Raw genomic sequence first — 14404 nt, forward strand, 5'->3', positions numbered from 1 at the left:
AGTGGAGTTTGCTACTGAAAAGAAACTTTGTGTTCCCAACAAGCTAAGTGAAGGACGGCTTTCACACACAAATATCTCTCAGAAGTGAGCATGTGGTGAGACGTTCGTTCATCCAGCACAAAGGGGAAGAGTTGCAGTAGACACTTTTACTCTGGATTCTCAGTCTGTTTCCTAGTGCCTGTTAGAAGTTCCTGCAGTTTTCACTGTAAAAGCTACTTTTAGCTAGTACCTCCCCATATATATGTATGGATTGGAGTTTGCAACTGAAAAGAAACTTTGTGTTCCCAACAAGCTTGGTGAAGAACGGCGTTCACACACACTTATTTTTCAGAACTGAGCATGTGGAGAGACTTTCGTACATCTAGCACAAAGTGAACGGGTTGCAGGTTAAACTATCACTGTGGTTTCTCAGTCTGTTTCCTAGTGCCGGTTTTAAGCTCCTGCAGTTTTCATTGTAAATCCTAGTTGGAGCTAGTAATTTCCCATATATATGTATGGAGTGGAGTTTCCAACTGAAAACAAATTTTGTGTTCACAACAAGATATTTGAAGTGCGGCTTTCACACACACTTAACTCTCAGATCTGAGCATGTGGAGAGACGTTCGTTCATCTGGCACAAATGGAACGGTTTGCAGGAGAAACTATTACTCTGGGTTCTCAGTCTGCTTTCTAGTGCCGGTTTGAAGTTCCTGCAGTTTTCACTGTAAAACAGTGTTGGAGGTAGTACCTCCTAATATATATGTATGGATTGGAGTTTGCAACTGAAAAGAAACTTTGTGTTCCCAACAAGCTAGGTGAAGAACGGCTTTCACACACAATTATCTCTCAGAACTGAGCATGTGGAGAGACGTTCGTTCATCTAGCACAAATGGAACGGTTTGCAGGAGAAACTTTTAATCTGGTTTCTCAGTATGTTTCCTAGTGCCGGTATGAAGTTCCTGCAGTTTTCACTGTAAAACCGAGTTGGAGCTAGTACCTCCCCATATATATGTATGGAGTGGAGTTTGCAACTGAAAAGAAACTTTGTGTTCCCAACAAGTTAGTTGAAGGACGGATTCCACACACACACATCTCTCAGAACTGAGCATGTGGAGAGACGTTCGTTCATCTAGCACAAAGGGAACGGGTTGTAGGAGAAAGTTTTATTCTGGTTTACAGTCTTTTTCCTAGTGCCAGTTTGAAGTTCCTGCAGTTTTCACTGTAAAATCGAGTTGGAGCTAGTACCTCCCCATATATATGTATGGAGTGGAGTTTGCAACTGAAAAGAAACTTTGTGTTCCCAACAAGCTAGGTGAAGGACGGCTTTCACACACACCAATCTCTCAGAACTGAGCATGTGGAGAGACTTTAGTTCATCAAGCACAAAGGGAACAGTTTGCAGGAGAAACTTTTCTGTGGTTTCTCGGTCTGTTTCCTAGTGCCGGTATGAAGTTCCTTCAGTATTCACTGTAAAACCGAGTTGGAGCTAGTACCTCACCATATATATATATGGAGACTAGTTTGTAACTGAAAATAAACTTTGTGTTCCCTACAAGCTAGGTGAAGGACGGCTTTCGCACACACTTAACTCTCTGAACTGAGCATGTGGAGAGAAGTTCGTTCATTTAGCACAAAGGGAATGGGTTGCCGGAGAAACTTTTACACTGTTATCTCAGTCTGTTTCCAAGTGCCGGTTTGAAGTTCCTGCAGTTTTCACTGTAATACCGAGTTAGAGCTAGTACCTCCCCATATATATGTATGGAGTGGAGTTTGCTACTGAAAAGAAACTTTGTGTTCCCAACAAGCTAAGTGAAGGACGGCTTTCACACACAAATATCTCTCAGAAGTGAGCATGTGGTGAGACGTTCGTTCATCCAGCACAAAGGGGAAGAGTTGCAGTAGACACTTTTACTCTGGATTCTCAGTCTGTTTCCTAGTGCCTGTTAGAAGTTCCTGCAGTTTTCACTGTAAAAGCTACTTTTAGCTAGTACCTCCCCATATATATGTATGGATTGGAGTTTGCAACTGAAAAGAAACTTTGTGTTCCCAACAAGCTTGGTGAAGAACGGCGTTCACACACACTTATTTCTCAGAACTGAGCATGTGGAGAGACTTTCGTACATCTAGCACAAAGGGAACGGGTTGCAGGTTAAACTATCACTGTGGTTTCTCAGTCTGTTTCCTAGTGCCGGTTTTAAGCTCCTGCAGTTTTCATTGTAAATCCTAGTTGGAGCTAGTAATTTCCCATATATATGTATGGAGTGGAGTTTCCAACTGAAAACAAATTTTGTGTTCACAACAAGATATTTGAAGTGCGGCTTTCACACACACTTATCTCTCAGAACTGAGCATGTGGAGAGACGTTCGTTCATCTGGCACAAATGGAACGGTTTGCAGGAGAAACTATTACTCTGGGTTCTCAGTCTGCTTTCTAGTGCCGGTTTGAAGTTCCTGCAGTTTTCACTGTAAAACAGAGTTGGAGGTAGTACCTCCTAATATATATGTATGGATTGGAGTTTGCAACTGAAAAGAAACTTTTTGTTCCCAACTAGCTAGGTGAAGAACGGCTTTCACACACAATTATCTCTCAGAACTGAGCATGTGGAGTGACGTTCGTTCATCTAGCACAAATGGAACGGTTTGCAGGAGAAACTTTTAATCTGGTTTCTCCGTATGTTTCCTAGTGCCGGTATGAAGTTCCTGCAGTTTTCACTGTAAAACCGAGTTGGAGCTAGTACCTCCCCATATATATGTATGGAGTGGAGTTTGCAACTGAAAAGAAACTTTGTGTTCCCAACAAGTTAGTTGAAGGACGGATTCCACACACACACATCTCTCAGAACTGAGCATGTGGAGAGACGTTCGTTCATCTAGCACAAAGGGAACGGGTTGTAGGGGAAAGTTTTATTCTGGTTTACAGTCTTTTTCCTAGTGCCAGTTTGAAGTTCCTGCAGTTTTCACTGTAAAATCGAGTTGGAGCTAGTACCTCCCCATATATATGTATGGAGAGGAGTTTGCAACTGAAAAGAAACTTTGTGTTCCCAACAAGCTAGGTGAAGGACGGCTTTCACACACACCTATCTCTCAGAACTGAGCATGTGGAGAGACTTTAGTTCATCAAGCACAAAGGGAACGGTTTGCAGGAGAAACTTTTCTGTGGTTTCTCTGTCTGTTTCCTAGTGCCGGTTTGAAGTTCCTTCAGTATTCACTGTAAAACCGAGTTGGAGCTAGTACCTCACCATATATATATATGGAGACTAGTTTGCAACTGAAAATAAACTTTGTGTTCCCTACAAGCTAGGTGAAGGACGGCTTTCGCACACACTTAACTCTCAGAACTGAGCATGTTGAGAGACGTTCGTTCATCTAGCACAAAGGGAACGGGTTGCAGGAGAAACTTTTACTCTGGTTTCTCAGTCTGTTTCCAAGTGCCGGTTTTAAGCTCCTGCAATTTTCAATGTAAAACCTAGTTGGAGCTAGTACTTTCCCATATATATATGTATGGATTGGAGTTTCCAACTGAAAACAAACTTTGTGTTCCCAACAAGCTAGGTGAAGGACGGCTTTCACACACACTTATCTCTCAGAACTGAGCATGTGGAGAGACGTTCGTTCATCTGGCAAAAATTGAACGGTTTGCAGGAGAAACTTTTACTCTGGTTCTCAGTCTGTTTCCTAGTACCGGTTTTAAGTTCCTGCAGTTTTCACTGTAAAACCGAGTTGGAGCTATTACCTCCCCATATATATGTATGGATTGGAGTTTGCAACTGAAAAGAAACCTTGTGTTCCCAAAAAGCTAGTTGAAGGACGGCTTTCACACACACTTATCCCTCAGAACTGAGCATGTGGAGAGACGTTCGTTCATCTAGCACAAATGGAACGGGTTTCAGGAGAAACATTTACTCTGCTTTCTCAGTCTGTTTCCAAGTGCCGGTTTGAAGTTCCTGCAGTTTTCACTGTAAAACCGAGTTGGAGCTAGTACCTCCCCATATATACGTATGGAGTGGAGTTTGCTACTGAAAAGAAACTTTGTGTTCCCTACAAGCTAGGTGAAGGACGGCTTTCGCACACACTTAACTCTCAGAACTGAGCATGTTGAGAGACGTTCGTTCATCTAGCACAAAGGGAACGGGTTGCAGGAGAAACTTTTACTCTGGTTTCTCAGTCTGTTTCCAAGTGCCGGTTTTAAGCTCCTGCAATTTTTAATGTAAATCCTAGTTGGAGCTAGTACTTTCCCATATATATATGTATGGATTGGAGTTTCCAACTGAAAACAAACTTTGTGTTCCCAACAAACTAGGTGTAGGACGGCTTTCACACACACTTATCTCTCAGAACTGAGCATGTGGAGAGATGTTCGTTCATCTGGCAAAAATTGAACGGTTTGCAGGAGAAACTTTTACTCTGGTTCTCAGTCTGTTTCCTAGTACCGGTTTTAAGTTCCTGCAGTTTTCACTGTAAAACCGAGTTGGAGCTATTACCTCCCCATATATATGTATGGATTGGAGTTTGCAACTGAAAAGAAACCTTGTGTTCCCAAAAAGCTAGTTGAAGGACGGCTTTCACACACACTTATCCCTCAGAACTGAGCATGTGGAGAGACGTTCGTTCATCTAGCACAAATGGAACGGGTTTCAGGAGAAACATTTACTCTGCTTTCTCAGTCTGTTTCCAAGTGCCGGTTTGAAGTTCCTGCAGTTTTCACTGTAAAACCGAGTTGGAGCTAGTACCTCCCCATATATACGTATGGAGTGGAGTTTGCTACTGAAAAGAAACTTTGTGTTCCCAACAAGCAAGGTGAAGGACGGCTTTCACACACACTTATCTCTCTGAACTGAGCATTTGGAGAGAAGTTCGTTCATTTAGCACAAAGGGAATGGGTTGCCGGAGAAACTTTTACACTGTTATCTCAGTCTGTTTCCTAGTGCCGGTTTGAATTTCCTGCAGTTTTCACTGTAAAACCGAGTTAGAGCTAGTACCTCCCCATATATATGTATGGAGTGGAGTTTGCAACTGAAAAGAAACTTTGTGTTCCCAACAAGCTTGGTGAAGAACGGCGTTCACACACACTTATCTCTCAGAACTGAGCATGTGGAGAGACGTTCGTACATCTAGCACAAAGGGAACGGGTTGCAGGACAAACTTTTACTCTGGTTTCTCAGTCTGTTTCCTAGTGGCTGTTTGAAGTTCCTGCAGTTTTCACTGTAAAACCGAGTTGGAACTAGTACCTCCCCATATATATGTATGGAGTGGAGTTTGCAACTGAAAAGAAACTTTGTGTTCCCAACAAGCTAGTTGAAGGACGGCATTCACACACACTTATCTCCTAGAACTGAACATGTGGAGAGACGTTCGTTCATCTAGCAAAAAAGGAACGGGTTGCAGGAGAAACTTTTACTCTGGTTTCTCAGTCTGTTTCCTAGTGGCGGTTTGAATTTCCTGCAGATTTCACTGTAAAGACGAGTTGGAGCTAGTACCTCCCCACATATATGTATGGATTGGAGTTTGCAACTGAAAACAAACTTTGTGTTCCAAACAAGCTAGGTGAAGGACGGCTTTCACACACACTTATCTCTCAGAACTGAGCATGTGGGGTGACGTTCGTTCATCTAGCACAAAGGGAACGGGTTGCAGGAGAAACTTTTACTCTGGTTTCTCAGTCTGTTTCCTCGTGCCGGATTGAAATTCCTGCAGTTTTCACTGTAAAACCGAGTTGGAGCTAGTACCCCCCCATATATATGTATGGATTGGGGTTTGAAACTGAAAAGAAACTTTGTGTTCCCAACAAGCTAGGTGAAGGACGGCTTTCACACACACTTATCTCTCAGAACTGAGCATGTGGAGAGACGTTCGTTCATCTAGCACAAAGGGAACGGGTTGCAGGAGAAACTTTTACTCTGGTTTCTCAGTCTGTTTCCTAGTGCCAGTTTGAAGTTCCTGCAGTTTTCACTGTAAAACCGATTTGGAGCTAGTACTTCCCCATATATATGTAAGGATTGGCGTTTGCAACTCAAATGAACTTTGTGTTCCCCACAAGCTAGGTGAAGGACGGCTTTCACACACACTTATCTCCTAGAACTGAGCATGTGGAGAGACGTTCGTTCATCAAGCACAAAGGGAACGGGTTGCAGGACAAACTTTTACTCTGTTTTCTCAGTCTGTTTCCTACTGCCGGTTTGAAGTTCCTGCAGTTTTCACTGTAAAATCGAGTTGGAGCTAGTACCTCCCCACATATATGTATGGATTGTAGTTTACAACTGAAAAGAAACTTTGTGTTCCCAACAAGCTAGGTGAAGGACGGCTTTCACACACACTTATCTCTCAGAACTGAGCATGTGGAGAGACGTTCGTTCATCTAGCACAAAGGGAACGGTTTGCATGAGAAACTTTTACTCTGGTTCTCAGTCTGTTTCCTAGTGCCGGTTTGAAGTTCCTGCAGTTTTCACTGTAAAACCGAGTTGGAGCTAGACCTCCCCATATATATGTTTGGAGTGGAGTTTACACCTAAAAGTAACTTTGTGTTCCAAACAATCTAGGTGAAGGACGGCTTTCACACACACTTATATCTCAGAACTGAGCATGTGGAGAGAATTTCGTTCATATAGCACAAATGGAACGTGTTGCAGGAGAAACTTTTACTCTGGTTTCTCAGTCTGTTTTCTAGTGCCGGTTTGAAGTTCCTGCAGTTTTCACTGAAAAACCGAGTTGGAGCTAGTACCTCCCCATATATATATATGGATTGGAGTTTGACACTGAAAAGAAACTTGTGTTCCCAACAAGCTAGGTGAAGGACGGCTTTCACACACAATTATCTCTCAGAACTGAGCATGTGGAGTGACGTTCGTTCATCTAAGACAAAAGGAACGGGTTGTAGGAGAAACTATTACTCTGGTTTCTCAGTCTGTTTCCTAGTGCCGCTTTGAAATTCCTGCAGTTTTCACTGTAAAACCGAGTTGGTGCTAGTACCTCCCCATATATATGTATGGATTGGAGTTTGCAACTGAAAAGAAACTTTGTTTTCCCAACAAGATAGGTGAAGGACGGCATTCACACACACTTATCTCTCAGAACTGAGCATGTGGAGAGACTTTCGTTCATCTAGCACAAAGGGAACGGGTTGCAGGAGAAACTTTTATACTGGTTTCTCAGTCTTTTTCCTAGTGCCGGTTTGAAGTTCCTGCAGTTTTCACTGTAAAACCGACTTGGAACTAGAACCTCCCCATATATATGTTTGGAATGGAGTTTGCAACTGAAAAGAAACTTTGTGTTCCCAACCAGCTAGGTGAAGGACGGCGTTCACACACACTTATCTCTCAGAATTGAGCATTTGGAGAAAAGTTCGTTCATCTAGCACAAAGGGAACGGGTTGCAGGAGAAACTTTTACTCTGGTTTCTCAGTCTGTTTCCTAGTGCCGGTTTGAAGTTCCTGCAGTTTTCACTGTAAAACCGAGTTGGAGCTAGTACCACCCCATATATAAGTATGGAGTGGAATTTGCAACTGAAAAGAAACTTTGTGTTCCCAACAAGCTAGGTGAAGGACGCATTTCACAAACACTTATCTCTCAGAACTGAGCATGTGGAGAGACGTTCGTTCATCTAGCACAAAGGGAACGGGTTGCAGGAGAAACTTTTATACTGGTTTCTCAGTCTTTTTCCTAGTGCCGTTTTGAGGTTCCTTCAGTTTTCTCTGTAAAACCGAGTTGGAGCTAGTACCTCCCCATATATATGTATGGAGTTGAGTTTGCAACTGAAAAGAAACTTTGTGTTCCCAACAAGCTAGGTGAAGGACGGCTTACACACACACTTATCTCTCAGAACTGAGCAGGTGGAGAGACGTTCGTTCATCTAGCACAAAGGGAACGTGTTGCAGGAGAAACATTTACTCTGGATTCTCAGTCTGTTTCCTAGTGCCGTTTTGATGTTCCTGCAATTTTCACTGTAAAACCGTGTTGGTGCTAGTACCTCCCCATATATATGTATGGAGGGGAGTTTGCAACTGAAAAGAAACTTTGTGTACCCAACAAGCTAGGTGAAGGACGGCTTTCACACACAATTTTCTCTCAGAACTGAACATGTGGAGAGACGTTCGTTCATCTAGCACAAATTGAACGGGTTGCAGGAGAAACTTTTACTCTGGTTTCTCAGTCTGTTTCCTATTGCCGGTTTGAAATTCGTGCAGTATTCACTGTAAAACCGAGTTGGAGCTAGTACCTCCCCATATATATATATGGAGTGGAGTTTGCAACTGAAAAGAAACTTTGTGTTCCCAACAAGCTAGGTGAAGGACGGCTTTCACACACACTTATATCTCAGAACTGAGCATGTGGAGAGACTTTCGTTCATCTAGCACAAAGGGAACGTGTTGCAGGTGAAACTTTTACTCTGGTTTCTCAGTCTGTTTTCTAGTGCCGGTTTGAAGTTCCTGCATTTTTCACTGTAAAACCGAGTTGGAGCTAGTACCTTCCCATATATATATATGGATTGGAGTTTGCAACTGAAAAGAAACTTGTGTTCCCAACATGCTAGGTGAAGGACGGCTTTCACACACAATTATCTCTCAGAACTGAGCATGTGGAGTGACGTTCGTTCATCTAGCACAAAGGGAACGTGTTGCAGGAGAAACTATTACTCTGGTTTATCAGTCTGTTTCCTAGTGCCGGTTTGAAATTCCTGCAGTTTTCACTGTAAAACCGAGTTGGAGCTAGTACCTCCCCATATATATGTATGGATTGGAGTTTGCAACTGAAAAGAAACTTTGTGTTCCCAAGAAGATAGGTGAAGGACGGCTTTCACACACACTTATCTCTCAGAACTGAGCATGTGGAGAGACGTTCGTTCATCTAGCACAAAGGAAACGGGTTGCAGGAGAAACTTTTATACTGGTTTCTCAGTCTTTTTCCTAGTGCCGGTTTGAAGTTCCTGAAGTTTTCACTGTAAAACCGACTTGGAACAAGTACCTCCCCGTATATATGTTTGGAGTGGAGTTTGCAACTGAAAAGAAACTTTGTGTTCCCAACAAGCTAGGTGAAGAACGGCTTTCACACAAACTTATCTCTCAGAACTGATCATGTGGAGAGACGTTCGTTCATCTAGCACAAAGGAAACGTGTTGCAGGAGAAACATTTACTCTGGTTTCTCAGTCTGTTTTCTAGTGCCGGTTTGAAGTTCCTGCTGTTTTCACTGTAAAACCGAGTTGGAGCTAGTACCTCCCCATATATATATATGGATTGGAGTTTGCAACTTAAAAGAAACTTGTGTTCACAACAAGATAGGTGAAGGACGGCTTTCACACACACTTATCTCTCAGAACTGAGCATGTGGGGTGACGTTCGTTCATCTAGCACAAAGGGAACGGGTTGCAGGAGAAACTTTTACTCTGGTTTCTCAGTCTGTTTCCTAGTGCCGATTTGAAGTTCCTGCAGTTTTCACTGTAAAACCGAGTTGGAGCTAGTACCTCCTCATATATATGTATTTATTGGAGTTTGAAACTGAAAAGAAACTTTATGTTCCCAACAAGCTAGGTGAAGAACGGCTTTCAAACACACTTATCTCTCAGAACTGAGCATGTGCAGAAACGTTCGTTCATCTAGCACAAATTCAACGGGTTCCAGGAGTAACTTTTACTCTGGTTTCTCAGTCTGTTTCCTAGTGCCGGTTTGAAGTTCCTGCAGTTTTCACTGTAAAACCGAGTTGGAACTAGTACCTCCCCATATATATGTATGGAGTGGAATTTGCAACTGAAAAGAAACTTTGTGTTCCCAACAAGCTAGGTGAAGGACGGATTTCACAAACACTTATCTCTCAGAACTGAGCATGTGGAGAGACTTTCGTTCATCTAGCACAAATGGAACGGGTTGCAGGAGAAACTTTTATACTGGTTTCTCAGTCTTTTTCCTAGTGCCGTTTTGAAGTTCCTTCAGTTTTCACTGTAAAACCGTGTTGGAGCTAGTACATCCCCATATATATGTATGGATTGGAGTTAGCATCTGAAAAGAAACTCTGTGTTCCCAACAAGCTAGGTGAAGTACAACATTCACACACACTTTTCTCTCAGAACTGAGCATGTGTAGAGACGTTCGTTCATCTAGCAAAAAGGGAACGGGTTGCAGGGGAAAATTTTACTCTGGTTTCTCAGTCTTTTTCTTAGTGCCGGTTTGAAGTTCCTGCATTTTTCACTGTAAAACCGACTTGGAACTAGTACCTCCCCTTATATATGTTTGGAGTGGAGTTTGCAACTGAAAAGAAACTTTGTGTTCCCAACAAGCTAGGTGAAGAACGGCTTTCACACACACTTATCTCTCAGAACTGATCATGTGGAGAGACGTTCGTTCATCTAGCACAAAGGAAACGTGTTGCAAGAGAAACTTTTACTCTGGTTTCTCAGTCTGTTTTTTAGTGCCGGTTTGAAGTTCCTGCTGTTTTCACTGTAAAACCGAGTTGGAGCTAGGACCTCCCCATATATATATATGGATTGGAGTTTGCAACTGAAAAGAAACTTGTGTTCCCAACAACATAGGTGAAGGACGGCTTTCACACACACTTATCTCTCAGAACTGAGCATGTGGGGTGACGTTCGTTCATCTAGCACAAAGGGAACGGGTTGCAGGAGAAACTTTTACTCTGGTTTCTCAGTCTGTTTCCTACTGCCGGATTGAATTTCCTGCAGTTTTCACTGTAAAACCGAGTTGGAGCTAGTACCTCCCCATATATATGTATTTATAGGATTTTGAAACTGAAAAGAAACTTTGTGTTCCCAACAAGCTAGGTGAAGGACGGCGTTCACACACACTTATCTCTCAGAACTGAGCATGTGGAGTGACGTTCGTTCATCTAGCACAAAGGGAACGTGTTGCAGGAGAAACTATTACTCTGGTTTATCAGTCTGTTTCCTAGTGCCGGTTTGAAATTCCTGCAGTTTTCACTGTAAAACCGAGTTGGAGCTAGTACCTCCCCATATATATGTATGGATTGGAGTTTGCAACTGAAAAGAAACTTTGTGTTCCCAAGAAGATAGGTGAAGGACGGCTTTCACACACACTTATCTCTCAGAACTGAGCATGTGGAGAGACGTTCGTTCATCTAGCACAAAGGAAACGGGTTGCAGGAGAAACTTTTATACTGGTTTCTCAGTCTTTTTCCTAGTGCCGGTTTGAAGTTCCTGAAGTTTTCACTGTAAAACCGACTTGGAACAAGTACCTCCCCGTATATATGTTTGGAGTGGAGTTTGCAACTGAAAAGAAACTTTGTGTTCCCAACAAGCTAGGTGAAGAACGGCTTTCACACAAACTTATCTCTCAGAACTGATCATGTGGAGAGACGTTCGTTCATCTAGCACAAAGGAAACGTGTTGCAGGAGAAACATTTACTCTGGTTTCTCAGTCTGTTTTCTAGTGCCGGTTTGAAGTTCCTGCTGTTTTCACTGTAAAACCGAGTTGGAGCTAGTACCTCCCCATATATATATATGGATTGGAGTTTGCAACTTAAAAGAAACTTGTGTTCACAACAAGATAGGTGAAGGACGGCTTTCACACACACTTATCTCTCAGAACTGAGCATGTGGGGTGACGTTCGTTCATCTAGCACAAAGGGAACGGGTTGCAGGAGAAACTTTTACTCTGGTTTCTCAGTCTGTTTCCTAGTGCCGATTTGAAGTTCCTGCAGTTTTCACTGTAAAACCGAGTTGGAGCTAGTACCTCCTCATATATATGTATTTATTGGAGTTTGAAACTGAAAAGAAACTTTATGTTCCCAACAAGCTAGGTGAAGAACGGCTTTCAAACACACTTATCTCTCAGAACTGAGCATGTGCAGAAACGTTCGTTCATCTAGCACAAATTCAACGGGTTCCAGGAGTAACTTTTACTCTGGTTTCTCAGTCTGTTTCCTAGTGCCGGTTTGAAGTTCCTGCAGTTTTCACTGTAAAACCGAGTTGGAACTAGTACCTCCCCATATATATGTATGGAGTGGAATTTGCAACTGAAAAGAAACTTTGTGTTCCCAACAAGCTAGGTGAAGGACGGATTTCACAAACACTTATCTCTCAGAACTGAGCATGTGGAGAGACTTTCGTTCATCTAGCACAAATGGAACGGGTTGCAGGAGAAACTTTTATACTGGTTTCTCAGTCTTTTTCCTAGTGCCGTTTTGAAGTTCCTTCAGTTTTCACTGTAAAACCGTGTTGGAGCTAGTACATCCCCATATATATGTATGGATTGGAGTTAGCATCTGAAAAGAAACTCTGTGTTCCCAACAAGCTAGGTGAAGTACAACATTCACACACACTTTTCTCTCAGAACTGAGCATGTGTAGAGACGTTCGTTCATCTAGCAAAAAGGGAACGGGTTGCAGGGGAAAATTTTACTCTGGTTTCTCAGTCTTTTTCTTAGTGCCGGTTTGAAGTTCCTGCATTTTTCACTGTAAAACCGACTTGGAACTAGTACCTCCCCTTATATATGTTTGGAGTGGAGTTTGCAACTGAAAAGAAACTTTGTGTTCCCAACAAGCTAGGTGAAGAACGGCTTTCACACACACTTATCTCTCAGAACTGATCATGTGGAGAGACGTTCGTTCATCTAGCACAAAGGAAACGTGTTGCAAGAGAAACTTTTACTCTGGTTTCTCAGTCTGTTTTTTAGTGCCGGTTTGAAGTTCCTGCTGTTTTCACTGTAAAACCGAGTTGGAGCTAGGACCTCCCCATATATATATATGGATTGGAGTTTGCAACTGAAAAGAAACTTGTGTTCCCAACAAGATAGGTGAAGGACGGCTTTCACACACACTTATCTCTCAGAACTGAGCATGTGGGGTGACGTTCGTTCATCTAGCACAAAGGGAACGGGTTGCAGGAGAAACTTTTACTCTGGTTTCTCAGTCTGTTTCCTACTGCCGGATTGAATTTCCTGCAGTTTTCACTGTAAAACCGAGTTGGAGCTAGTACCTCCCCATATATATGTATTTATAGGATTTTGAAACTGAAAAGAAACTTTGTGTTCCCAACAAGCTAGGTGAAGGACGGCGTTCACACACACTTATCTCTCAGAACTGAGCATGTGGAGAAACGTTCGTTCATCTAGCACAAATTCAACGGGTTCCAGGAGTACCTTTTACTCTGGTTTTTCAGTCTGTTTCCTAGTGCCGGTTTGAAGTTCCTGCAGTTTTCACTGTAAAACCGAGTTGGAGCTAGTACCTCCCCATATATATGTATGGAGTGGAATTTGAAACTGAAAAGAAACTTTGTGTTCCCAACAAGCTAGGTGAAGGACGGATTTCACAAACAATTATCCCTCAGAAATGAGCATGTGGAGAGACGTTCGTTCATCTAGCACAAAAGGAACGGGTTGCAGGAGAAACTTTTATACTGGTTTCTCAGTCTTTTTCCTAGTGCCGTTTTGAGGTTCCTTCAGTTTTCACTGTAAAACCGAGTTGGAGCTTGTACCTCCCCATATATATGTATGGAGTGGAGTTTGCAACTGAAAAGAAACTTTGTGTTCCCAACAGGCTAGGTGAAAAACGGCTTTCACACACACTTATCTCTCAGAACTGAGCATGTGGAGAGACGTTCGTTCTTCTACCAAAAAGGGAAAGGGTTGCAGGAGAAACTTTTACTCTGTTTTCTCAGTCTGTTTCCTAGTGCCGTTTTGAAGTTCCTGCAGTTTTCACTGTAAAACCGTGTTGGAGCTAGTACATCCCCATATATATGTATGGATTGGAGTTAGCATCTGAAAAGAAACTCTGTGTTCCCAACAAGCTAGGTGAAGGACAGCTTTCACACACACTTATCTCTCAGAACTGAGCATGTGTAGAGACGTTCGTTCATCTAGCAAAAAGGGAACGGGTTGCAGAGGAAACCTTTACTCTGGTTTCTCAGTCTGTTTCCTTGTGCCGGTTTGAAGTTCCTGCATTTTTCACTGTAATACCGAGTTGGAGCTAGTACCTCCCCACATATATTTATGGATTGTAGTTTGCAAGTGAAAAGAAACTTTGTGTTCCCAACAAGCTAGGTGAAGGACTGCTTTCACACACACTTATCTCTCAGATCTGAGCATGTGGAGAGACGTTCGTTCATCTAGCACAAAAGGAACTGTCTGCATGAGAAACTTTTACTCTGGTTCTCAGTCTGTTTCCTAGTGCCGGTTTGAAGTTCCTGCAATTTTCTCTGTAAAACCGAGTTGGAGCTAGTACCTACCCATATATATGTTTGGAGTGGAGTTTGCAACTGAAAAGAAACTTTGTGTTCCCAACAAGCTAGGAGAGTAACGGCTTTCACACACACTTATCTATTCAGAACTGAGCATGTGGAGACACGTTCGTTCATCTAGAACAAAGGGAACGGGTTGCAGGAGAAACTTTTATACTGGTTTCTCAGTCTTTTTCCTAGTGCCGGTATGAATTTCCTGCAGTTTTCACTGTAAAACCTACTTGGAAC

Source organism: Camelus dromedarius, unplaced genomic scaffold (genome assembly GCF_036321535.1).
Source record: "Camelus dromedarius isolate mCamDro1 unplaced genomic scaffold, mCamDro1.pat HAP1_SCAFFOLD_178, whole genome shotgun sequence".
Lineage (NCBI taxonomy): Eukaryota > Metazoa > Chordata > Mammalia > Artiodactyla > Camelidae > Camelus > Camelus dromedarius.